General features: G+C 45.3%; 1 pseudogene across 1 annotated transcript; it reads left to right on the top strand.

Annotated features, from left to right (window-relative positions):
- The first annotated feature begins 3,931 nt into the window (after window positions 1-3,931).
- LOC308233515 (neurofilament light polypeptide-like) lies at window positions 3,932-25,066 on the top strand (annotated as a pseudogene). The gene is made up of 2 exons: window positions 3,932-3,982; window positions 23,714-25,066. The product of its transcript is annotated as a neurofilament light polypeptide-like (transcript).
- Window positions 25,067-25,295: the final 229 nt, after the last annotated feature.

The following is a 25,295-nucleotide window of genomic DNA, read 5'->3' as shown; positions in this document are numbered from 1 at the left end:
CAAGTGAGCTACTTGGTCTGTGCCAAACACAGATTTTCTTCAACTGCCCCCCCCACCCCCAATCTCTTTCCCCAGAAATTCTCAATTAGAAGATGCTCCCTCTGAAGTGCTCTTTACAGAGTTTACTTTAAACTGTGGATGGAATGTTGGCTTCTGAATATTTCTTAGAGACCACCCTGTCCAGTGGTGGTGGTTGTATTTTTTTCTCAGAATAACAAAATTTAGAAAAAATTGACGAGTGCTACTGCATATTTTGCATTCTTGTTAGGGTGATACTAGGGTGTTACTCAATAATGTTAGCCTGAGAAACTTTCATCTAATCCAACCCTCTCATTATAGAAGAAAAAAATGAGTTCCACAGATGGGGAACAATTTACCCACAGGTTCCCAGCTCAGCCTGTGGGTGGCAGAGGTGAGACAGGGACCCAGGCCCTGCAGGTTTTGTTTTAGTGTCCTTTCTACTACACTAAGCACAGCAAGTTGTTTACATATTCTAATTGCCTGAATATCCTCTTTCCCTTGTCTATTTGGAAAGCACCAAAGATTAAGGGTCTCATTATGTACATGCTGGCATCACTTGGGATGTTGATATTCAAGAAGAATATGAAAATATCTAGCAGCTCTGTTTTAAGTTCTTGATATTTTCAAACGTCTCCAGTAACGAGCATTTGTTTGAAAAGCTTAAAATAGGGCAGAGTATCTTCCTCTCCATCAGAAAAATGCCTACAGCTCCGAGTCTTTTTTAGCCTTCTGACATTTCCCAGAGAACTGGGCAGACACTACACAGCAATTTAGAAATAATGAAGGACCTTACACATTTTAAATGTGTTACACTTATCAGTGGTATGTGAGATGATTTAAAGTAGTATAAAGATCAGACCTTTTATTTTTATAGTAGAAATAAGTAGGTATTTATTTTAATGAATATAACAAATATCTAATAAAATATAATTATTAAAATAAACCTATTACGTTTTATTGCTTGGAATGGAGCTAAGTAAAAAAGCAAGTTGCTTTAAAGAAAACATTAAATAATGACATAACTGGTACCCTAAACTTTTCAAAAATTGGAAGTGATATTCAACATTATACACATACAACTACAGTTTGGGAAATACTCATCAAGGCCACATGTATAACTTGAGCAGTTGTGACAGTCACGCAACTGGAGAGCATGACGATGGGACCCACAGTTAGTTTGTAGCTGTAAATGACTTTTCATTCCTGGGAATGGGGAGGAACTTAATCTCAGCCCCTTCACGAGTAGGAAGCATGATCCAGTGCTTTTCTCAGGTGGATTCAGGATTCTCTTATCAGTCTCATTGTGGCCCCATCCTGCTGCCTTTCCTCCAAGTTCCCTTTGGGGATGACTGCAGGTTGGAGGGAGGAGTGCAGGCTTCCTCTCAGCCTCCTGGGTTCCTCCGCCAGGGCTGTGTCTACACACCTGCCGCAGGTGGACCACTAAGTCCAGCCTGTGGTGTGGGCAGTCCAGGCTGCAACTGCACTTCCTGGGTGTGCAGTGGCCTCCCCTCTCACCTCACGAATGCATACCTGTGGGCACGTGCGCGTGCGCACCCACTCACTGCCATTGAGTATTCACACACAGACCTCTGATACAGGGTATTTGCTTTCCTGAAAGAACCCTTAGGGCTTCATGGATCTTTTCTAAGTCAATTCACTCTGCGGGACCATGGGTGGGTTTGGGCCGTCTTTGCCCCTCCTGCCCAGCGGCACCTTTGTGCTCTCTTCTTTTCTCATGCTTTGTCAGTACCAGGTACACCTGTGGGGGCTGCCTCTCAATAAAGCTCCCTCTAGCCACACGCCAGTATCCCCCAATGGGGTGGGGTGGGTGCATAGGGACTTAAGCTCACACTCTCCATACATTTTCTCTCCATCCCTTCCCTACTTGCTTTAGATCTCTTCTTTCCTTTACCTTGGCTGCCTTGGTGACCTCATCCAGTCTCATGGGGATCAATGACAAACAGGAAAGCCATGGTACCTGCCCACAAGGAGCTTACATTCCATTTGGGGTTAGAAATTCAAATGGCAAGAGACTACTCAAGGAAACATATGTGTTTATAAAAGGGGAGAAGTTGAGACATTATAATAATGCTATAATGAACATTTTTTGTTGTTAATCCTCATCCCAGGATATTTTCCCATTGACTTTATTTTTTTAGAGTGGAAGGGAGGGGGAGAGACTCAGAGAGAGACACATCGATTGGTTGCCTCCCATGCGCACCCCAACCAGGGCCAGGGATTGAGCCAGCAATCAAGGTACGTGCCCTTGACCAGAATTGAACTTGGACCCTTCAGTCCACAGACCAATGCTCTATGCACTGAGCCAAACCAGCTGGGGCTGAACATTTTTTGCTCAAGGTTATTTTGCTTCAGATTATTATAGATTCTTAAAAGTGGAATTTTCAGGAAAAAAGTGACCAATTTCCAGCTTTTGGACACATATTTTTTAGGTGTTTTAGGCGGAGATAATAATTCAGAGATGTTTAAGATGTTTGGGGGCATGTTCCTAATACAGTAGGTCCTTGGGTTACATTGGAGATCCGTTCCTACAGGGCGATGTAATGTGATTTTCACTGTAAGTCGGAACCCACCTACATAAGTACCTACGTCACTTACATGGAGCACATACACAGCAGTAATGAAGTGAAACAGTAAAAAAAATGTAAAAAGATAACAATTCCTGACCTTTACTTGTGATAAGTAAATAATAGAAAACATAAAGCACATATGTACATACAAGGGTAAATACCATATTATCCTTACCTTTACAACTGTTGTTGGCTTGCACACTGGATGTTACAAAGGGGGAAAAGACAGGCTTACACTAGGCTACTGGCAGGAGAAGGTCTGAGAGGCAGAACCTGCAGAAAAGGTGCTGGAGATACTGGGTCAGGTGAGTCTGGAGAGGCAGAACCTGCAAGAAGGTGCTGGAGATACTGGGGCAGGTTGAGTCTGGAGAGGCAGAACCTGCAGAAAGTATTGGAGATACTGGGGCAGGTTGAGTCTGGAGAGGCAGAACCTGCAGAAAGTATTGGAGATACTGGGGCAGGTTGAGTCTGGAGAGGCATGTGAGGTAGAGGGTACAGGATCTGTTGCAGGCCTCTCTACCTTCTTAAAATAACGTTCGAAGCTAGTCTGGAAGGATACCTTCTTCTTGTTCTTCCAAATTTCCTTGTAACACTGCAGGCTATCCATGACACTTCTGACAACCTTAGTGTACCTGTCAATGTTGGGGTCTTGAGCCTCAAACCTTGCCAAGGCATCCTCTATCATGGCAAAGGCCCCTGCTAATTCCTTGCTTGTAAATCTCCTGGGCTCTGGGTTTGGTGTGTCTTTCTCTTCAATTAACTGCTGTTTCAGCTTGAAGTCACCAGCAGCATTAGCCCCAAGTAGCAAAGTCAGTCTCTCCTTGCTGGCTTTATAGCCTGATACTGTCTTCTCCTCCTTGGCAATGAACATATGTGTAGGCATATGCTTCCAGAACAAGCCTGTCTTATCCACATTAAACACTTGTTTATCACAATAACCTCACCCCCCCCCCTCAATTATCTCAGCCAACGCACTAGGAAAATCACCTGCTGCTTTTGCATCACCACTAGCAGCTTCTCCTTGCACTTTAAGATTATGCAAATTAGCACGAGCCTTAAAACTCGTAAACCAACCTTTACTAGCCACAAACTCTTCACTTTCACTCCCTTCCCCTTTTTCTTTTTTCAAGGCCTCAATCTTTCAGCCTTCTCCTGAATCAACATCAGGCTAACTGGGATACACCGTTGATGCTGGTCATCCAGCCAAAGCACTAATAATCTTTCCATCTCAATAATGAGACCACTACTTTGTAATCACAGTTGATTTCATAGGAGCAGATCCTTTCACATGTTCAAGTATACGATGATCGTTGAGACAGCCGATGATCTTCGAGACAGCCGTGCGACTTAGGCTAAGCAACTGGCTGATGTTCGTAGGTGTTTTGCCCTTTTCTGAGCTTCTTATGTCTACTTTCACTTCCATTATGATGGCTTTCCTTTTTGTACCACTGCCATCAGAAGAATCTGCCTTATGCTTAGGAGCCATAATGAAGAGCAAAAAGTGTTCAAACTAACAACACAAACGAAAGAGAGCGAATGAAGCACAACCCAAAATGGCTTATAAACGGCGACTGAACAAGTGTCTTCCTCATATTCATCCGCTCTGCTCGCCAACTAGTTCCCGAGCTAACTTAGAGCAAACACTGTAGGTCAAAATGATGGAACTTCTTTTTATATATATATAAATAAATGGGAGATGTTGATGTAACCACAAAACGGCGTATGTTCAGTCAGGACTCCCGGGGAATCTACCCTCTAGAAGGCTGGGGGAGTTGTCCTCAGGGTGTGCCTTACCAAGAACTCTCTGGGGGGCTACTTATGAGATGGTGCTGCTGGGACTCCTGGAGGTAGGGTGGGGGGCACGCGAGTGCCCCTGCAATGCTAGCTGCTACCCCAGAGGAGCAAATGGAGGAGAGTACACCAGAACCAGGAGAAACCCTTCCTCCTCTAGGCTCCCCACCCCCAGCGTCTTCTACTAATAAAGTTTAGCAGTCTCCAGTTGACAAAGAGAATATGGTTAGACATCTCAGGTGACAAAGAGTGGATTTGGAACTGAGAGGCAACTACACTAACTCCTGCTCCCTCTTTGGCCGAGGGTCACTTCTGGGCATTATTTCACCAGCACTTTTGGCCCTGTCCTGAAGGGCTAATTAGACTCTGTGGCCAGAGAGAACCCTCCATCCACTGGCCTGAGATAAGAAGCCCTGTGTTTGTAACAAATGGTGAGGGTGGGTGCAGCACCCAAAGCATCTGCAGCAGGTGCTCGTCACATTCAGTATATTCTTGCTCATCTGCTATATAGTGTCTGGAATGCAGGCTTTATGAGGCAGGAGTTTGGTCTGGTTCATACACTGCAGCCAGACAATGTGGAGTGCACAACATGGGCTCCGTTCATTTGTGGTGAGCTAATGAGTTGATTTCTCATGGATCTCTAGGAAAGGATGTGAGCATCAATGGCCTTGGTGTACCTGGACCATTTGCTCACGGCTCCAGAGGTACCCAGGTGTACCGGTTAATAATGCAGATTTTGTAATAAAAAAAAAACAACACATCAAAAGTGCTTTATTCAAAGTAATGTCCATCGCTAGCTACACATTTCCCCCATCTTTCAGGTAATTTGTGGATACCGTCCCAATAGAACTTTTCTTGTTTTGAGGCAAACCATTCAGAGACCCAATTGCTGATAAACGATTGGAAATTGTTTGCTGAGCAACAGGAGTTTAATCTTCCTGCAAGCTGTTTTTGAGTTTGACACGCATCTTCATTCAATAATGCTTGTAATTATTGGTCTTCAAACTTTATCGGTTGACCTGGATGTTCTTTGTCTTTCACATCGAAATCATCACTTTTAAAGCATTTAAACCAGCATTCACAAGTATCTTGAGATGGAGCACGTTCACCATAAGCTTCCCGAAGTATATGATAACTTTCAGCAGCACTTTTTTTTTCAAAATAAAGTAATGAAATAAAACTTCCCGAAAATGCTCTTCTTTTGGCACGAAATTCGACATTTTTAAGCGTAAAAATATCTATGATGTTAACACTTCAGCAAATTTGACATATGAAGTTTTGAAGCTTGCTGTCAATACAAAATAGTATACATATCAAATTGCATATATATCAACATATGTGTAACTCCATCTATTGAAAAAAAAATTCGATTAACTGGTATACCTGGTAAAGGCTTTTTACAGTTCTATCTTCAGTCCAGCAGATTGTATGACAAAGAATGAGCTAAATAATTCCTTCATGATCTCAATGATCAAATTGTCATTTTCTTTTTGCATTGCCCTCGTATTTCTAATTCCTCTGTCAATATCCCATACCAGGATCTGTTTCTTAAACTTCTCTAAGCATAATCACTCAATCGGCAGCTGAAGTGTTCCATGGTAAGGTGACTTTATGTCACTCTCCCATTCAAAGTCTCGGTGGCTTTCCACTAACATTGGAACAAACCACAAGGCTAAGGGTTTCTAAGGTCTTGCAACTCTGGCCTGCCACACACTATCCACTAGCTGGTATCACCCCTTAATTTTAAAATCTCGTTTATTCCTGTGCCTGAAATGTGCCAGGCTCCCTTGGATTTGACACACGTGGTAATTCTCTCCAAATATATTCCACCCAACCTTCTGTCTAGCTAAATCCTACTAATCCTTAAAGCCTCAGCGCAAATATGCTACAGTTCCAAAAGATCTTCCCCTTGCTACAAACTAAATCTTATGATTCTATACTCTCATAGCATAGAACTTGTATTCAAACTGCATTGGAAGCCTATGTCAGTTCTGTTGGTCACAGTGGCCCCACCCCACACCCAGGCACTGCAGGCTGAAGACCAGCAAGGAATTAATTTATGGCCACATGGGGGTCAATATCTTCCTCTAGAACAGGGGTGGGGAACCTTTTTTTCTGCCATTTGGATATTTATATTATTTGAAGGCATACAAAATCACCAACTTAAAAATTAGCCTGTTCTACTTGGTCAAACATTACCTCATCCCTAATGCCTTTGGGAGGGCCAAACCAATGACTTCTCAGGCCTTAGAAAGGCCTGTGGGCTGGAGGTCCCCCACCCCTGCTCTAGAAAATGGCAGTCCGGTTAGGGTGAGAAAGACATGCAGGAAACATAAAAGAACAGGCATTTCATAACAATCAATTATGCAATTAAACACCACATAAAACTAAAATATTTCCACTTTGCTTTCATAATCCTCTACACGTTTATATTGTTTGCCGAGACAGTACTGAGGACAAAAGTTTTTCAATTTCACATTCCTAAGAAAATTTTATGCTTGAATAACACTAACAAATTACATTCCTTAAATTAGCTCACCTTAAAGAACAAGGAGGGATGCCAACAGTCGGAGACACTCCTGGTAGGTACGAATTGTCCTAAAAAAGAGCAATATGGCCACCTTGCCTCAGTGCCGAGAACTCACCAGAGCAACCAGAGAAGTGGTCCAGGCACCTTCCTCTGAGAAGGTGGGGCTGGGGGCTGCCCTAATTCAAGTGCACACCTGCCCCGCCCTCAAGCACTTAAAAGATTTACCTTTTCATAGGGTAATACGGAGGATTAACAGCAAGGCAACTCCCACTTGCCTGGAGGGGACAACTCAATTCCCTATTTCTATACAAAAAACTACCTGAAGAAAATTTAAATACTGAGGACGGTGGAGCAGGAGTACTTGCGGGGGTTGGGGGTTGGAGGATGGTGAGAGTGCACAAGGCCCTAGGCTTCCCAAGCCGAGGGGAGGGGAGGAGTAAGTCCCCGGTGGCGGTGGCGGTGGCGAGAGGAAGAGTTCTCGCGCCGGCTCCAACGGGCCTCGGGGAGGGGGGCTTCCCAGGGAGGCTGAGAGAGTTCCCACGACCCGCAGGGAGACAGCGGCTTCCAGGGCTGGGGCGGAGCTCCTGAGTCGGGAACTTCCTGGGACGGGTGGGGGTGGTGGAAAGTTCCTGGGGCAGCGAAGGAAGAGTTGGGATAGGGGGGCGGTGGGGAAGAGTTGCCCCAACCTCGGGGGTGAGGGTAGCGGGTGGGGGGTCGCCTGCTCGTGGAAGGCCCGCGGGGCTGCGTCCCGTAGGCAGAGGCCGGGTGACTAGGAGGGCAGCGAGTGGACGTGGGTCACGGGGTGTAAAGGACGAAGTGCCACGGCTGGGCCCGCCAAGATGTCACCAATGGAAACGTGTCTTGCAGGTGCGGCCCCATGCGGTTGGCTCAGGCAGGAAGTGGGGGGGAAGAAAAGCAACGAGGAAGCGCCTTCCGAGGGCTCAGAAGGTGCCAGTGAGAGGAAAGTCCAGAGTACCAGGGGAGGGGGGGAGGGCGGGCAGCGAGGTTACTTGGAAGGAGAAACCGTAAAATTTAAAGGAAAAACCCATCTCTGAAGGCAGGAAGAACTTAAAATGGGAACTAGTGGATATACAATCGATATAAAAAATGAGATAGTTTACATTTTTTCATACTACCAGGTATACTGGTTAGTAATGCAGATTTTTTTCAATAGATAGAGTTACACATATCTATCCTATCTAATAAAAGAGTAATATGCAAATTAACCATCACTCCGCTATACCAAAAGCCACGCCCACAAGCCTATCAGGAGCGAATATGCAAATAAACCCAACCAAGATGGCTACCACCACAGAGAGCAGGAGGGAGGCTTGGGTTTCAACGGAGGAAGCCAAGCTTTCTGCCTGCCCTTGCTGGCCTAGGCCTCCACTCAAGGCTACAAAGTTTCAATGATAGAAGATACATAAAACCAAACAGAAATGGTGGCAGCCACGGAGCTGGAAAGAGCAGGAGGCTAGGGTTGCCCCCGGTGATGGAGGAAGCCAAGCTTCTGCAGCCCTGGCTGGCCCAGGCCTTGTTTAAGGCTAAAAAGTTTCAATTATAGAAGATACATAAACCCCAAAAGAAATGGCTGCCGCCATGGAGCAAGCAGAAGGCTTGGCTTCACTCCAGGCTACAAAGTTTCAATTGTAGAAGATAAATAAACCCCAGATACCAGAGCCTCTGCTTGGGTTGCCAGGGGGCGTGGCCAGCCTGCAAACCACCACAGGCCCCTCACCCAGGCTGCCCCACGCTCCAGGGGAACCCCCACCCTGATCCGGGACACCCTTCAGGGCAAACCAGCTGGCCCCCACCCGTGCACCAGGCCTCTATCCTATCTAATAAAAGAGTAATATGCAGATTGACCATCACTCCAACACACAAGATGGCTGCCCCCATGTGGACACAAGATGGCCACCACAAGATGGCCAGCAGGGAAGGGCAGTTGGGAGGGACCAGGTCTCCAAGGGAGGGCAGTTGTGGGCGATCAGGCCAGCAGGGGAGGGCAGTTAAGGGTGACCAAGCTGGCAGAGGAGGGAAGTTGGGGCGACCAGACCTGCAGGGAAGGGCAGTTAGGGGTGACCCGGCTGGCAGAGGAGGGAAGTTGGGGGGAACCAGACCTGCAGGGGAGGGCAGTTAGGGGTGACCAGGCCTGCAGGGGAGGGCAGTTAGGGGAAAACAGGCTGGCAGGGGAGCAGTTAGGCATCAATCAGGCTGGCAGAGGAGTGGTTAGGGGGTGATCAGGCTGGCAGGCAGGAGTGGCTAAGGGCAATCAGGAAGGCAGGCAGGCGAGCAGTTGGGAGCCAGCAGTCCTGGATTGTGATAGGGATGTCTGACTGCCCGTTTAGGCCTGATCTTAAATGGGCAGTCAGACATCCCTCGAAGGGTCCCAGATTGGAGAGGGTGCAAACTGGGCTGAGGGACACCCCCCCCCCCGCCCCGTGCACGAATTTCGTGCACCGGGCCTCTAGTCTTTCCTAATAATAGAGAATCATGTAAATTGACCGTACTTCTGCTATGCCCACAGCCAATCAGAGTGAGTATGCAAATTAACCCAATAAAGATGGTGGTTAATTTGCATACATACCTGGGTCCCTGGAACCTCCTCGGCACCCAGGTCACTCCCAGCAGCCATCCCATGGAGGCTTTAAGCTTGGGGGACGGGGGTGCCCGCTTCCCAAGCCTACAGCCTGGGGCGGAGGCTGTAGGCTTGGGAAGGGGCCGAGCCTGGAATCAGAGAGAAGGGGAAAAAAATCAATGGAAACATATCCTCAGGTGAGGATAAAAAGAAAAATAAAGAAAGAAATGTCATATCTTATGAAAGGCACATCTTGAAAATGCCTAAAGAAAGTTGTCATTTTTTCATGGTGAAGGGACTGGAGTCCATGTTGATGAAAATATCTTGGTGGCTGCGGTGACTGGCAGTGGCTGCAGTAGTGGGGTGATGGGGCTGGCGCCTTTCCCTGATCAGCCTGATTGCCTCCTGCAAAGGGAGGACAGACTGCTCCAACAGGGAGTGGGCCTAAGCCATCAGTAGGACATCCCCTGAGGGCTCCCAATATGTGAGAGGGGGCAGGCTGGGCTGAGGGACCCCTCCCCCATGCACGAATTTCATGCACCGGGCCCCTAGTGTTGATATATATGTGATTTGATATGTATGCTATTTTGTTGTATTGACAGCAAGCTTCAAAACTTCATACCTTCAGCACCTTGTTTTGTAGCTTTGACCAAACTCAAGTCAATAGTTTGCAGTTTTTAGAAGATTAATTTTAAAGCATGCAATTCTCAAAACTATATATCCAATGAGCAGCTACATTTTAGAAACCTTTAAATCCTAATTCAAATGAACACACTGGAAAACAAGGCAATTGCAGTAATGTGAGTAGCGACTTATACCAGGAATCATAAACTATAACTGAAAAGTAGAGACAAATGAGCCGACCCTTCAGCAAATCAGCTCCAACAACAACAAAAAAGGCGGGGGGGGGGGCATTTACTCAATAAAGGGAATTTAAGAGATTTATCAAGGATTTACAATGCATGGGACATTTTTGGATCTTGATTCAAACCAAATGGTAAACATTTATGGGACTGGGACAATTTATTTGAAGATTGATTAGAATTTTTCTTTTAACAAGTTATTTATTTTAGATATGATAGAATTGTATGTTTAAAAACAAAGGAATTAACATTTAGAAATGTATTTTGAAGTATTTGTGGATGAAATAGTGTGATGGCAGGGATTTGCTTGAAAATTAAGTAGATGGGGGATGTAGAGAAAAACTGTCCATAATTGGTAATTGTTGAAGCTGGGGATAGGATTCAAAATCTAGCCATCCCATCAAAAGTGAGAAAGACACTAAAAACTCACACATTCAAGATAAACAATATTCTGAAGAAATTTGTAGAAAGAATATCTACAGAAATGGGTACCTTGACTGCTTCATAAGCATTTATTTCCCTTTAAGTCCTCTTCAAAGTATATCCTCTTGGTAATTTAGTATGTCGGGCATGCATTTTCTAACTTATTATATCTGCTGCATTTTAGTTTTACGAGTCTTCTTAGCTTAACTGGTTGGTGACACCGGCAAGGAGAGCATTAATAATTGATTAATCATGATAATGGTTTCTGCCAGTGAAGGAACAACAAGTACAGAATACACCAGGGAGCCTGTTGTGCTCGAAGACAGAAGGCACCTGAAAGTACCTGCAACAGCTCAACAAAGGAGGAAAGCAGAGTGAGATCCTCCACAGCCCTGAAGGTCTGGGGTCTGGTTCGCTATTTTGGACTTTGGATAGAGTGTTGGCCTGCAGACCAAAGGGTCCCGGGTCTGATTCTCTCACATCGATGTGCTTTTCTCACATTGATGTTTCTCTGTCTTTCTCTCTCTTTCACTCTCCCTAAAAACCAATGGAAAAATATCCTCGGATGAGGATTATCAACAGCAAGAAAAAAGTGAAAGGATTTGAGTGATGTGCAGTAGATAAAATTAACCAAACTAGAGTCATTCATTAACCCAGAAATATTGTGCACTTACCACAGGGGTGGGGATCCTTTTTTCAGCCAATGGCCATAACAGTAAAAATAAAAGAATTAATTTTTAGAAATTCACTCAAGTGTTTGTGAATGAAATAGTGTGATGGCTGGGATTTGCTTCAAAATTATCTGAATGAAATAAATGGGGATGTAGAGAAAACTGTCCATAACTGGTAATTAGTGGAGCTGGGTGATAGGATTCAAAACTAGCCATTTTATGGAAAGTGAGAAACAGACAATAAAGAAATAAATGTCTGATGACAAATTCTGAAATGACAAAATACTAGAAAATGAGGATTAACATTGGGGTTCTGAAGAAGTGACATTTAAATAGACCAGAAGCAATGCAGAGGTAGGAACGTGAAACTCCATTCCACCCCACCCCCACAACCTCCAGCCCCAATAGCTAAGGTTTCAAAGTATAAGTTAGAAGACCATCTTTGTCTTTTATTCCTTTGTATTATTACCCTACTTATTCCCCCTGATGTTTGTTCGAATTCTTTATAATTAAAAAATGAACCCTTTGCTAGGATGTTTTGGTGTTGGTTGCTTTGTATAAACATTTTTATTTTGTGGTAAATCCTTTTAATCTTTATATTCAGTTATTATGTACCTAAATTTCCCAGGGGCTCATGCACCCAAAGTGTGAGAACTCTTATCTAATTTGCACAACATGCAAGTTCAAGATATAAAGCTACCTGAGAGAAGGTGTAGATGGGTCATGAAATACACTAACGTTTTAAGTGTTTATTGCTATTGTTACATTTTTATCCATCAAAGGGGATAGGTCATGATCTGTAAGCAACAGGAAAGCTGTTTCCTATTATCTTTAACTACTAGAGGCCCGGTACATGAAATTCGTGCATGGGGAGGGGGGTGTCCCTCAGCCCAGCCTGCACCCTCTCAAATATAGGACCCCTTGAGGGATGTCTGACTGCCTGTTTAGGCCCGGTGGGATTGGGCCTAAACGGGCAGTCAGACATCCCTCTCACAATCCAGGACTGCTGGCTCCCAACTGCTCGCCTGCCTCTGCCCGATTGCCCCTAACTGCTTCTGCTTGCCAGCCTGATCACCCCCTAACCACTCCTCTGCCAGCCTGGTCACCCCAACTGCCCTCCTCTGCTGGCCTGGTCACCCCTAACTGCCCTCCCCTGCAGGCCTGATCCTCCCAACTGCCCTCCCTTGCAGCCTGGTCACCTCCAACTTCCCTCCCTTGCTGGCCTGGTCACCTTCAACTGCCCTCCTCTGCTGGCCTGGTCACCCCTAACTGCCCACAACTGCCCTCCCCTGAAGGCCATGTTGTGGTGGCCATCTTGTATCCACATTGGGGCAGCCATCTTTGACCACATGGGGGCAGCCATCTTTGACCACTGGGGGTGGCCATCTTTGACCACATGGGGGCATCCATCTTTGACCACTGGGGGCGGCCATCTTGTGTCTTAGAGTGATGGTCAATTTGCATATTATTCTTTTATTAGATAGGATTGGGCCCTTTAGTTTACTTAGAATAACTAGATCTGGAATTAGAATACACTAGTTTTCCTAAATATTTAGTTAGCTAAAGCTGTGTTAACTAAAAAGCAAAAATAGTATAATATGATGCCAGGTAAATTACATCTAAAATGCTTGCATTGAAATTAACTTAAGGGATGAATTTTTATCCAACAGAACAAGCAACCATTGCTCTCTCTATATGTTTAAATTTCAATGATTTAACTTTATATTACCAAAAAGTATTATATAAACAATCAATGTAAAAATGAGATAGTTTAGATTTTTTCATACAACCAGGTGTACCAGTTAATAATGCAGATTTTTTTTTCAATAGATGGAGTTACACATATGTTGATATATATTTGATTTGATATGTATGCTATTGTATTGACAGCAAGCTTCAATACTTCATATGTCAAATTTGCTGAAGGTGTTAACATCATAGACATTTTTACACTTAAAAATGTCGAATTTTGTGCCAAAAAAAAGAGCATTTGCGGGAAGTTTTAATTCATTGTTTTGAAGAAAAAGTTATTGTATACTTCGGGAAGCTTATGGTGAACATGCTCCATCTCAAGATACTTGTGAATGTTGGTTTAACGCTTTAAAAGTGATGATTTCAATATGAAAGACAAAGAATGTCCAGGTCAACCGAAAGTTCGAAGACCAACAATTACAAGCATTATTGGATGAAGACGTGAGTCAAACTCAAAAACAACTTGCAGAAAGATTAAACGTTGCTCAGCAAACAATTTTCGATCATTTATAAGTAATGGGAAAGATTTTAAAGGAAGGAAAATGGGTGCCACATCAACTGAATGAAAGACAAATGGAAAACTGAAAAATCAGTAAAGTGTTGCTTCAATGGCACGAAAGAAAGTCTTTTTTTGCATCCAATTGTGACTGGTGATAAAAAGTGGATTTATTTTGAGAATCCCAAATGCACAAAATCATGGGTTGATCCAGGTCAACCATCAACATTGACTGCAAGGCCATATCGCTTTGGAAAGAAGACAATGCTCTGCGTTTGGTGGGATCAGGAAGGTGTGGTGTATTATAAGGTTCTAAAACCAGGTGAAACTGTTACAGAAAACTGAAGAAGAACAAAGCAATACTTAGAGAGATGGAGTTACATTTATTACGCGCAGGTCCAGAGGAGAATGTCTCTCAAATTCTGGGCCCCAACATGCAGGAATTTTCCCTATTTATATGTTTTTACCTTCTTTGTCTCCCAAATATGGGGTGTTTCCGGTCCCTTTTGTAAGTTCTTAAAGAGCCCGTATGTGCTGGGGCCTCGAGACCTCAACCAGAGGCCTGGCCTGGCACTAGCACTGATAACCTTGTCTGGGGAAGGTTTAATGGCCTCTCTGAAGTGGGGGTAGTCTTAGCAAGCAAGAATTTACAGAAGCCAAATAGCAGGGCTAAAATTTCAAACAGCAGTATTTATATAAGATGGATGCTTCAAAACCATTAACACTGATCACTGCCAACAACAATCAATTTGAACCACGCTTTGATTGTGAAACGACCAGAATGTTCCAGAAGACATGGAAAAGTAATTTTGCTTCATGATGATGCACCATCACACACTTCAAAACCAGTTAAAGACACTTTAAAAGATCTTGCCTGGGAAGTATTAATCCTCCCGCTATATTCACCAGACCTTGCTCCTTCAGATTACCACTTGTTCCAATCAATGGCACATGCACTTTCTGAGCAGTAATTCAAAACATATGAAGAAGAGGAAAATTGGGTCTCTGAATGGTTTGCCTCAAAACAAGAAAAGTTCTATTGGGATGGTATCCACAAATTACCTGAAAGATGGGGGAAATGTGTAGCTAGCGATGGACATCACTTTGAATAAAGCACTTTTGATGATTCTCTTGAAATTATCGTGTTTTCTTTGATTACAAAATCTGCCATTATTAACCAGTACACCTAGTAAATAATGGAGGAAACAAGCAATACGTAATTTTGATAAAGAATGGTATAGTGTGTTATAAGGTGATATGTGTTATGGAGAAAGTAGAGCTGAGTTGGGCATTGAGGGATGGTAGTGCGATTTTAAATAGGAAATTTTGGAGCCAAGACTTTGAGGAAATGAAGGAATCAGTCATGTGCCATTCAGCAGTCACAACTCTTTCCAGGATTTTTTAGTTATAGGAGGGAGGACTTGGGAGAAATGGGGCTATTCCATTTGGCTGAAACCAGAAGTCCCTGTTTTAAATTTTGACCTATTCATATTGTCAACTGATGGTCGTTGGCGCCAATTTGTTGGCACCAATTCAACGCCAACTGGATTCCCAAACTTGGGGTGAGCGAGGAAAGACACTATTGAATGCAAAACAGCTCAATTGTGATAAAGAAACTGTGAAAACACCGGGGCTGTGAGGCATCCCTGGGGCCAGGTGGCTCTGGGACCAGGCCCTTCCGTGACTGGACAGCTGGCTGTACTCTGAGCTTTGATGGTCTGTTCTGCTCCTTGCCAGTCGGCTTTGCTAAGCTGGGGACTTTCGGTGGGGCTCTGGTGCAGGTTAAGTCTGGCTGCTTCTTTTCCTGGCCAGGGACCACCTGCTAAGAGCTGTAAAGTGATTTGTGGTTGGTTGCTGCCTGTGCTGGGCTTGAAAGCACCTGGGAGAGGCTATGCTGTGATCTGATGCTGCTGCTGTCTGTGCCGGACTTGGGGCTGCTTATCAAGAGGCACTGGGCATGCTGAGGCCAACTGCTGCTTGTCTGGGCTTTGTGGATTTTGGGGAGGTTTTAGGAATGTCTGCAGCCTGGGCCAAGGCTGGCTGCTTGTGTGGAAAAGCTGCTGAAATTGGTTCAGGCTGGTATATGAATGGGTGGGGCAGTGTCTGGGAATCACCAGGGTGGAGCGAGCAGTGTTCACTAGGTTGATGGAGATGCAGATTTGGTGCCTGCCTTCACCTGCAGGTGGATGTGGGAGGTCTCAATAAAGGAATAATGATGCCTTCCAGTACTTCCTCTTGCATCTCCCAGGCTGTGTGTGGGGAGGGCTCAACAGTGGACATTGGTGCCTAACAGCACTTCTGTCCTGGAGAGAGCTGCCCCTCTAGCCCTCACCCTGAAGCCAATGATTCAGTTCCTCCATGTACATCCCTGGTACTTTGCTGGTCCTTTACTGGAGCTTAGGGCTAGTGTTTATGAATGAGTGTTTGCTCTGACCCTTTAAGAGAAAACCGGAATCTACAGCAGCCCTCTGTCTTACCGGAACAGAATCCCTGCTGATTTTTCACAGAAATTGTGGGGACTCCTCTTCCTGGAACTAGTGCTCTGGACTGGGAAGCCAGTGTGGGGTTGAAACCCCTTGCTCCTTGGGGGACCTCCGAAGCTGATACATTCCTCCTCCTAATCCTTAACCTCCACAGGTGGGCTTGGGATCAGCCTGTTCACATCTCCTCCCCTCCCACCAGTCTTGAAGTTGCTTCTTTCTATTCTTAGAGGAATTCTGTTGAGCTAATCTTCAGGTGGTTCTCAAAAGTGGTTGTTCTATAATTTAGTTGTAATTTTGATGTGATCATGGCAGGAGGTGAGTAGTGTTTCCCTATTCTTTCATCTTGACTGGAAGTCCTCATTATTCATTATTTTAATTTCATAAATATTCACCTGCCACTTAGGGACATCCCCCACGGGGTCCAGGACTGTGAGAGGGTGCAGGCTGGGCTGAGGGACCCCATCCCCCCACCTCCAATGCACGAATGTCATGCACCAGGCCTCTACTATTGTAATAACCATGTGCTAATGTAAAAAACCATTGAAACCTATAAAGAAGTTTAGTGAGTTTATTTGAGCCAAACTGTCGACACATGCCAGGAAGCAGAACCTCAACAAATTGAGATAATGTTCCGAGAATGGCGGGTTACATCTGTATTTATACATTGCAATCAAAGGAAAGGGATGTAGGCAGGTTACATGAAATCCATTGGTGATAGACTAGAGAGGCGGGAGAAAGCAAAGTGGGGAAACCTTTGGAATTGGATAAAAAGTAAAATGATAGACACATACTTAAGTGAGTGCAGGAACAATTAACATGATAATGAAGGAATTTGTGGTATCTGTCCTGGCGCCCAGCACATTAGGTTGTGCCCCAAGGGGTCCAGAAAAAGGGAAGTTACAAGTTACCCAGACATTTCAAAGGATATGTTACTATAGATGCAAAAAGACAGGCTCAGTTAAGGTAAAGGTTGACCTTATCAGTGAAGATACCGGCCTAGGATGTAACTACCCACCATAACTGCTTCTAGTTGAAGTTTAATTTCAGACCATCTTTTGTGGTTACTTTAGGTCTCTGAGTTTGCAAGACTGCCATGCAGGCCTCCCCATGAGCTTGTCAGATTAGCCGCTTTGGTCCACACATGTATAGTGCTAGGTGGGTATTGGAAATATCAAGAGGAACACTTTATAAAGTATATGATTGTCTAAGCACCAATACAAAATAATATTAAGTGTAAACTATAATCAAAAAAATAAAATTTAAAAAATCATACAGAGCAGCACAAATGGAGGGGAAGACAGGTTGCAGTATTACAGAGAGTCAAGCTGGACCTGTTGAAGAATCTGACAGCTGAGCAAAAGCTAGGAGAATACCTGGGGGAGTCATATCCCAGACATAGGAACTCACCCGGCTGATGCCGCAGAGGAATTGCAAGGAGACCGTGGGGATGGATAGGAATAAGGGAAAGTGGATAGGTCAGAGGGATGTGGGTCAGACTTCGGAGGGACTGGCAGACAAGTGCAAGGACTTTAGCCTCTGCTCGCAGTGCATTGAGAGGCATTGCAGAACTTTGCACAGAAGAGGGCCATGAGCTCTGACATCATAAAGGATCGTGCCAGGTGCTGTGTGAGGAGACTATAATAGAGTGAGGGTGGAGCAGGAGCTCTGTTAGGAAGCTCTCACAATCACCTTAGGAAGGCAGTGGCAGTGTCTTGCACCAAATGACAGCAGAGGAAGTGAGTACAGAGACTTTCAGAGCGGCCCACACATTCCCTTTCCACAGCACAAGCATCTGATACTGCTCTGGACAACCAACACGAGATTTGAGACTGCTCATTTTTTGAGGGTAGCATCTGTTCTGGCCCAAGCTCTCTGGGCACATTTATTACAGATGGACGATGCCTGTGACTGCTACTGACAAGGGAAGGCAGACCCTACGCAGCCAGCCTTCCTCTGGGGATTCCGCTCATTTCCATTCACCAAAATGCGTTTAACTCCTCAGTTGTGAATGTTCAGGAAGCCTTTCTCATTAATTACCTAGGGCAGTGGTCGGCAAACTCATTAGTCAACAGAGCCAAATATCAACAGTACAATAATTGAAATTTCTTTTGAGAGCCAAATTTTTTAAACTTAAACTTCTTCTGACGCCACTTCTTCAAAATAGACTTGCCCAGGCCGTGGTATTTTGTGGAAGAGCCACCCTCAAGGGGCCAAAGAGCCGCATGTGGCTCACGAGCTGCAGTTTGCCGACCACGGACCTAGGGCATCATCAACATATTCAGTCTGTGCTTTGGTTTCAGCATAAGAGAAATGTTTTCTTGCCAGATGTTTTATTTACTAGCACTGTTTTGAGAAAAAGCTTATTTTACTTTAGAATGGAAACCTGTACATTGATCAATTTTGTCTAATATCATATCATCTTAGTCTATAAGGTAGAAGTCAAATATTTATCTTACCCGATATTTTTGTGCAGCTGGATTTTTTAATGGGATTCAGAGATCAGAACCCAAGCCAGGATCTGGACTATGGCATCTAACTAGAGGTTCAGGTAACTCAGGTGCAGACAAGTATAGATTCTAAATTAAGTTGGTGATAAATTTAGAGAACAGCATAGAATTTATCCCTGAGCCTGCAGTTGGGCCCTTTAAAGTGATTGAAAGTATGAACCAATCTCAGGAACCGACATGAAGTTCAGAGCGTTGTCAATGCTAGACAGAGCCATGGGGTTTGGAATTAGATATCATCAGTCAAGTGTGAGCAGAGGTTAATGCAAATCCTGCCTCCAGCTGGGCAGGTTACCAGTGAGGTGGGAGATCAAGGAAGTAGCCGCCAGAAGAAAATACCCTGTTTTCTGTGACAGCCCGCTGCACTCAGTGCACAGAGAGTGCACTGCTCTGTCCACACAGCAGCACTAAGGAGAGAGGTTTTGCCCTTCACCTTTATTTTGATACAGACCATGTGGGGAAACAGGGACAGGGCGCTCTCAGGGCCCGGCTGAAGGGCTGAGTTGTCAGGGCGGTGTTCTGGGAAGGCAGTTGGTGAAAGCCTTAATTTTATTTTCTTTAAAAAAAATACATCTTTATTGATTTCGGAGAGGAAGGGAGACGGAGAGAGAGAGAGAGAGAGATAGAAACATCAATGATGAGAGAGAATCATTGATTGGCTGTCCCCTGCATGCTCCTTCCCACTGGGGATAGGCCCGAACCGAAACCCAGGCATGTGCCCTGACTGGGAATCAAACCATGACCTCCGGTTCATAGGTCGACGCTCAACCACTGAGCCATTCTGGGTGGATGAGCCTTAATTTTCTCATCTGCAGTACAGGAATGCTAACAGCACCAAATCACAAGTCTTTTAGAAGGATTCCATGAGATGCTCCATATAAGGTACCTAGTACTTACACATATTAAAACATGCTAGACATAGTCTTTATTTTTATTATTAATGAATGAACATAATTATGATTTGATGTGGCAAAGTTATGTCTTTCATTTTAAATTTAACTTTCAGCTCAGAAGCCATGGGATTCCTGGGATAGTTGAAGAGTGTGGAACACCCTGGCCTCTGTAACAGGCACACAGGTTGAAGGTCCTGCAGAGTCCTTGCTTCAAGGAGATAAAGAACAGCTAAGAAAACATGTCAAACTGATCCAGATTCTAAGGAATCAGGAATCACATTCTTGGAAAACATAATTCTTAAGTATACATGTTACGTCCCAGTATTGCCAAAGATTAGTTGTGGATAACAGAAAATATTAAAATAATGGAAGTAGAAAAGGGTTGTTTCTCTCTAACTAAAGGAACCTGGCCAGTTGGTGCCTCTGTGATCATCAGCTATACAGCCTTTCTTGTTGTTACTCTGCTATGTCCTCCTTAGGATTCTGCCCTCATGGCTCAGGATGGCAGCTTAGGCTCAGCCACTACATCTACATTCCAGCCAGAAAAGGACTGACAAGAGCAGGGCTTCTTCCATTAAGAAATCGCCTCAGGGTCCCAAAGGATACTTCCACTGAGATTCCATCGTGTAGAGCTTGTTGCGTGGCCACACCTAGCACCAGCGGTGGCTGGAAATTTAGTCTTTATTCCAGGGCCCTATGCTCAGCAAAACATAGGGGATTCTTTTACTAGTAAGAAGGGAGAATGGATACTGGGGGCAATGAATAGTGTGTCACAGGTCCCTGCCCTTTGTTCTGCAGCAGATCTGGCCAGCCACACCACACTGCTATACTGAAGGGTGTTTCTGCCCAGATTAGAAACTTGGAATTTAGAGATGCCAAGTTCCTTCCTCAAGATGCCACAGTGAGTGGTGGAGACAGGATATGAACCCAGGTCAGTCTGACTGGCAGAGAGCTTCTTTGTCCACCAGGAAGCTGCTGCCAGGAGCAGATGGCAAGGCTCAGTGGTCATGGCTGTGAGGCCACCCAAACTGGCACATGTGTGCACCAGGCAAATTTTCTCTGAAAATGAAAAATGATGGCTTTTTGGCCTGCACATCCTCTGCTCATCTAGTGGCAGGTCAGGTGCATGTGGACCAAATGGGCCAGACTCTGGGGCTAGAACTTTTGTCCCAGAAGCTTCTCCTAGAATGCTGAGAGTCAAAACAAGACAAAGGGCTTTTCTGGGTGGTTATTAAAGGAGCATTTTGGCTTTTTTACAACAAAATATGTTTTTATTGATTTTAGAGAGAGAGGAAGGGAGAAGTATGGAGAGATAGAAACATCAATGAGAGAACCATTGATCAGCTGCCTTCTGCAGGCCCCCTGCTGGGGATCAAGCCCACAACCCAAGCATGTATCCCCACTAGGAATCAAATTGCGACCTCCTGGTTCATGAGTCGAGCTCAACCACCGAGCCACACCAGGGCATAATATTTTTATTTTTTTAATCTTCATCCAAGGAGTAAGAATCATTTTTCCATTGATTTTATTTTAGAGAGTGGAAGGGAGGGGGAAAGAGAAGAAAGAGAGACACATTGATGTGAGAGACACATTGACCAGTTGATGGGGAATCAAACCTGGTGCACAGGCCGACACTATAACCACACCAGCCAGGGCTGGCTTTCACCTTGAAAGTGGCACAGTGGTTCATCTTTCAGAATGCAATGCTCATATTCTTTATCACCTCTTATTCCTCCCTCTCTTCCTTTCCTTCTCCCCTGTAGCTGTCCTCGCCTTCTCCTCCTCCTCCTCCTCTTCCTCCTCCTCCTCCTCCTCCTCCTTCTTCTTTTTCTTCTCTCTCTCTCTCTCTCTCTCTCTCTCTCTCTCTCTCTCTCTCTCTCTCTCTCTCTCAGCTTTTGTTCATGGATAACTTACAAATTTGTCACAATACTACAGCCCTTTCTTTTATTTTCACTGAGAAATGATGAAAAAAGGTCTTAATCAATTTTAATTACCTTCACACTATTTAAAACCCAAGGAATGCTCCATTAAAATCAAACAAAGAAAGCAGAAGCAGAGGCTCCACAGCACACTGGTGGTGTAATAGTTGGTAAAAGATCAGGCTCACAGCTAGAAATAAATGCTGTGGTTGGTCTTGACAGAAGCAGTACCCAGGCACTGCAGGGCTCTGCAGCCAAGAGGCCGAAGGCACTGGGAGGCTTCCCTTAGGGATCTGGGAAGCATTTGTTTCCTTGACAGTTTCTTTTATCCAGCACTTCCCACTCAGTTCAGATGTTAGACATCTTGTCAGGCTGCAGGGTACTGAAGGAATCACACCAAAATTAAGGGGAAGTGTGCTCTCTCAGAAGAAACACGGGCTGTGGAATCAGATTCATCTGCATCATTCAATGGCTGCTTCTATTATTTTCTAGACTTGGGACCCTAGGTTGGTCTTTGAACTCAGTTTCTTCAACTATATAATAGGAAGAATTATAACTGATTTATAGAAGACATATCTCTATCGCTGTATATCTCTATATATCCTAAAATATTTACAAGTGGCTTAGATATAAGGTGTCACAATGGTGTGTCACATAGAACAGAGGTCAATATACACACCGATCCTTCAGTTGGAGACCCTCATTAGTTCCAGAAGGCGTTTATATCAGCTGTTTATTGTCGTGTAACGAATCACTCCAGAATGTAAAAACTTAAAACACAAGATTCTACAACCTGGGTAGGGCTCAGTAGGGACAGCTGGTGGGGACGGGGGTCCAGGTGGTGGGGACTGGGGTCACTTTTGTGGCTACATGTAGCAGGAGCTTGGCTGGGGCAGAAACAAAATGGCTTGACTCACTGATATCTGGCACCTCTGTTGCGATCATTAGAACACTTGGGCGCTAGCCAGGTGGCTTTCACTCTTGATGTGGTCTCTCCAGCACCATAGCCCACCTTTCAGGGAAGCTGAGAGCAAAAGAAGAACCTTCCAGACTCTTTAAGGCCTAGATCTGCAACTGGCACGTGGTCACTCCTGCCACATTTCTGCTGTGTCAGAGAGTCCCTGTCAGCCCAGATTCAAAGGAAAGGGACTCCATGTCTCGATGGGAGAAGCAAGAATCTGTGGTCATCATTAACCCATGACAATCATGACATAAACTTAATTGCGCTTTTCCCAGTTCTATCTTGACCACCAGCAGTGAATGTTGACAAATCCTACATGAGAGAGATGTCATTGCCGCCACCTGCCAGAACAGAAACAGGTTTTATTAACAGGCTGGGAATACGCCCGGGGCTCTGGGAGTGAGGCAGCCAAGCAGATTCTCTCCTGAGCCCCTTCTCCAAAAGTGCACCTTTTCAAAAATGTTTAATGTATTATGTTATCACTAGAGGCCCGGTGCACAAATTCATGCACATTGAAAGGAAATTAAGTAGAAGGTGGCTGGTGGGCAGGACTAGGCGAGATGGGCTGGACATGCCCAGGAGCTAACCTCCCACAGTCCCTCCCCAGCCAGCCAGCCACACCTGGGGTGGCACTGGGGCTCTAAGGGCATCTGCAGAGTGAGTAGGGTCCTTCTGGCAGGTGGAGTCCCTTAGCCTGGCCTGTGGGGATCGGGTCAAAACTGGCTCTCCGACATCTCTTGAGGGGTCTGAATTGCGAGAGGGCAGTTTTTGGGTGAGGAACCCTGGAATTGGGCTCTCTCCTCTATGGTTCTGGGTGTACCACCTGAGGACTGCAGCTGCCAAGTCACCTCCTGCATTGAGCATCTGCCCCCCTGGTGGTCAGTGCATGTCATAGCTACCAGTTGGATGGTTGCTTAGGCTTCTACACTAATAAAAGAGAAAGATGCTAATTGACCGTACCTCCGCTACACCCACAGCCAATCAGGAGTGATATGCAAATAAACCCAACAAAGATGGAAGGTAAATTTGCATATGCAGACCAGGCAGGCAACGCCTGACACCGCCCAACGGGGTCCGGGCGGCAATAGGGGACCTGAGTAGGCGGGGATGGCCAGGGTCTCCGGGATCACTGTCTGCCCCTGGGCTGCCTGCGGACACCGTTGGAGTAGGCCCGGGTTGAACATTTTAATGAAAATGGGATGCCTGTGCCCTGCCCCACCATGCCCCATCCCTGGCGAAGAGAGGGAAGTGGGCAGTTAGGAGGCACCAGGGCTCGGAAGGGGCTGGGAGCAACCTGCAAGCACGCTACCAGGAAGAGGTGCTGAACCATGAGGATGCAGAGGGCTGGCTGATGGAGGCACGCAAAGGTGCAGATGAGGCGGCTCTCACCGGTGCTGAGCTGGAAAAGTGCATCGACAGCCTGATGGACGAAATCTCCTTTCTGAAGAAGGTGCACTAAGAGGAGATCGCTGAGCTCCAGGCGCAGATCCAGTATGCTCAGATCTCTGTGGAGATGGACGTGTTCTCGAAGTCCGACCTCTCCGCCACGCTCAAGGACATCCATGCCCAGTACGAGAAGCTGGCTGCCAAGAACATGCAGAATGCTGAAGAATGGTACAAGAGCCGCTTCACCGTGCTGACTGAGAGCGCTACCAAGAACACCTATGTGGTGCATGCTGCCAAGGACGAGGTGTCCAAGAGCCGCCGCCTGCTCAAGGCCAAGACCCTGGAGATGGAAGCAAGCCGGGGCATGAACGGAGCGCTGGGAAAGCAGCTGCAAGAGCTGGAGGATAAGCAGAATGCCGATGTTAGTGCTATTCAGGACACAATCAACAAATTAGAAAATGAGTTGAGAACTACAAAGAGTAAAATGGCACGATATTTAAAAGAATACCAGGACCTCCTCAATGTGAAGATGGCTTTGGACATTGACATTGCAGCTTACAGGAAACTCTTGGAAGGTGAGGAGACCCAGCTCAGTTTCACCAGCATGGGAAGCATAGCCAGCGGCTACCCCCAGAGTTCCCAGGTCTTTGGTTGATCTGCCTACGGTGGTTTACATACCAGCTCCTACTTGATGTTTGCTCACTCCTTCCCTTCTTAATACACCAGCCACGTCCAGGAGGAGCAGATCGAGGTCGAGGAGACCATTGAGGCTGCAAAAGCCGAGGAAGCTAAGGATGAACCCCCCTCTGAACGAGAAGCTGAAGAGGAGGAGAAGGAGAAGGAAGTGGCTGAGGAAGAGGAAGGAGAGGAAGAGGAAGAAGGTGCCAAGGAAGAATTTCAGGATGCAAAGGAGGAAGAAGGAGGTGAAGGTGAAGGAGAAGATGCCCAAGAAGCTGAAGACGAGAAGAAAGATGAAGGTGCTGGGGAGGAGCAAGCAACCAAGAAGAAAGATTGAGTCCCCCTTTCCTTAATTATTTCAGGAATAATCCTCCTGAAACCAGGTCAACCCCATCACCAACCAAGCAGTTGAGTTCCCGATACTATATGAATTAAGAAGTCAATATATATAACATTCTGAGGTGACTCAGGTTGGACATTAAATGTTGTGCTATGACTTTTCTCCTTATGCAGAGTATCTGTTTGCTTGCAGAGTGGCTTCCTGGCTTCCTGCCATCCTGTGCATGGTCCACACTTATGAGTTCAGGATCTATGACAATGTGAATAATTCAGATGTTTACAATAAAAACAAATGAATACACGAATTCACTAATGTTAATGTTAAACTTCATAGAAAAAATAGTCCTTTGAATCTTTGGTGGTTAGAAATTAAAGACCTCAAATCATGTGCAATAAACAGTAAATAAATAAACAGTAAA

Source organism: Plecotus auritus (genome assembly GCF_963455305.1).
Source record: "Plecotus auritus genome assembly, chromosome: 9".
Classification (NCBI taxonomy): domain Eukaryota; kingdom Metazoa; phylum Chordata; class Mammalia; order Chiroptera; family Vespertilionidae; genus Plecotus; species Plecotus auritus.
The sequence above is the reverse complement of the archived record's forward strand: the minus strand, read 5'-3'. Positions and strand labels throughout refer to the sequence as shown.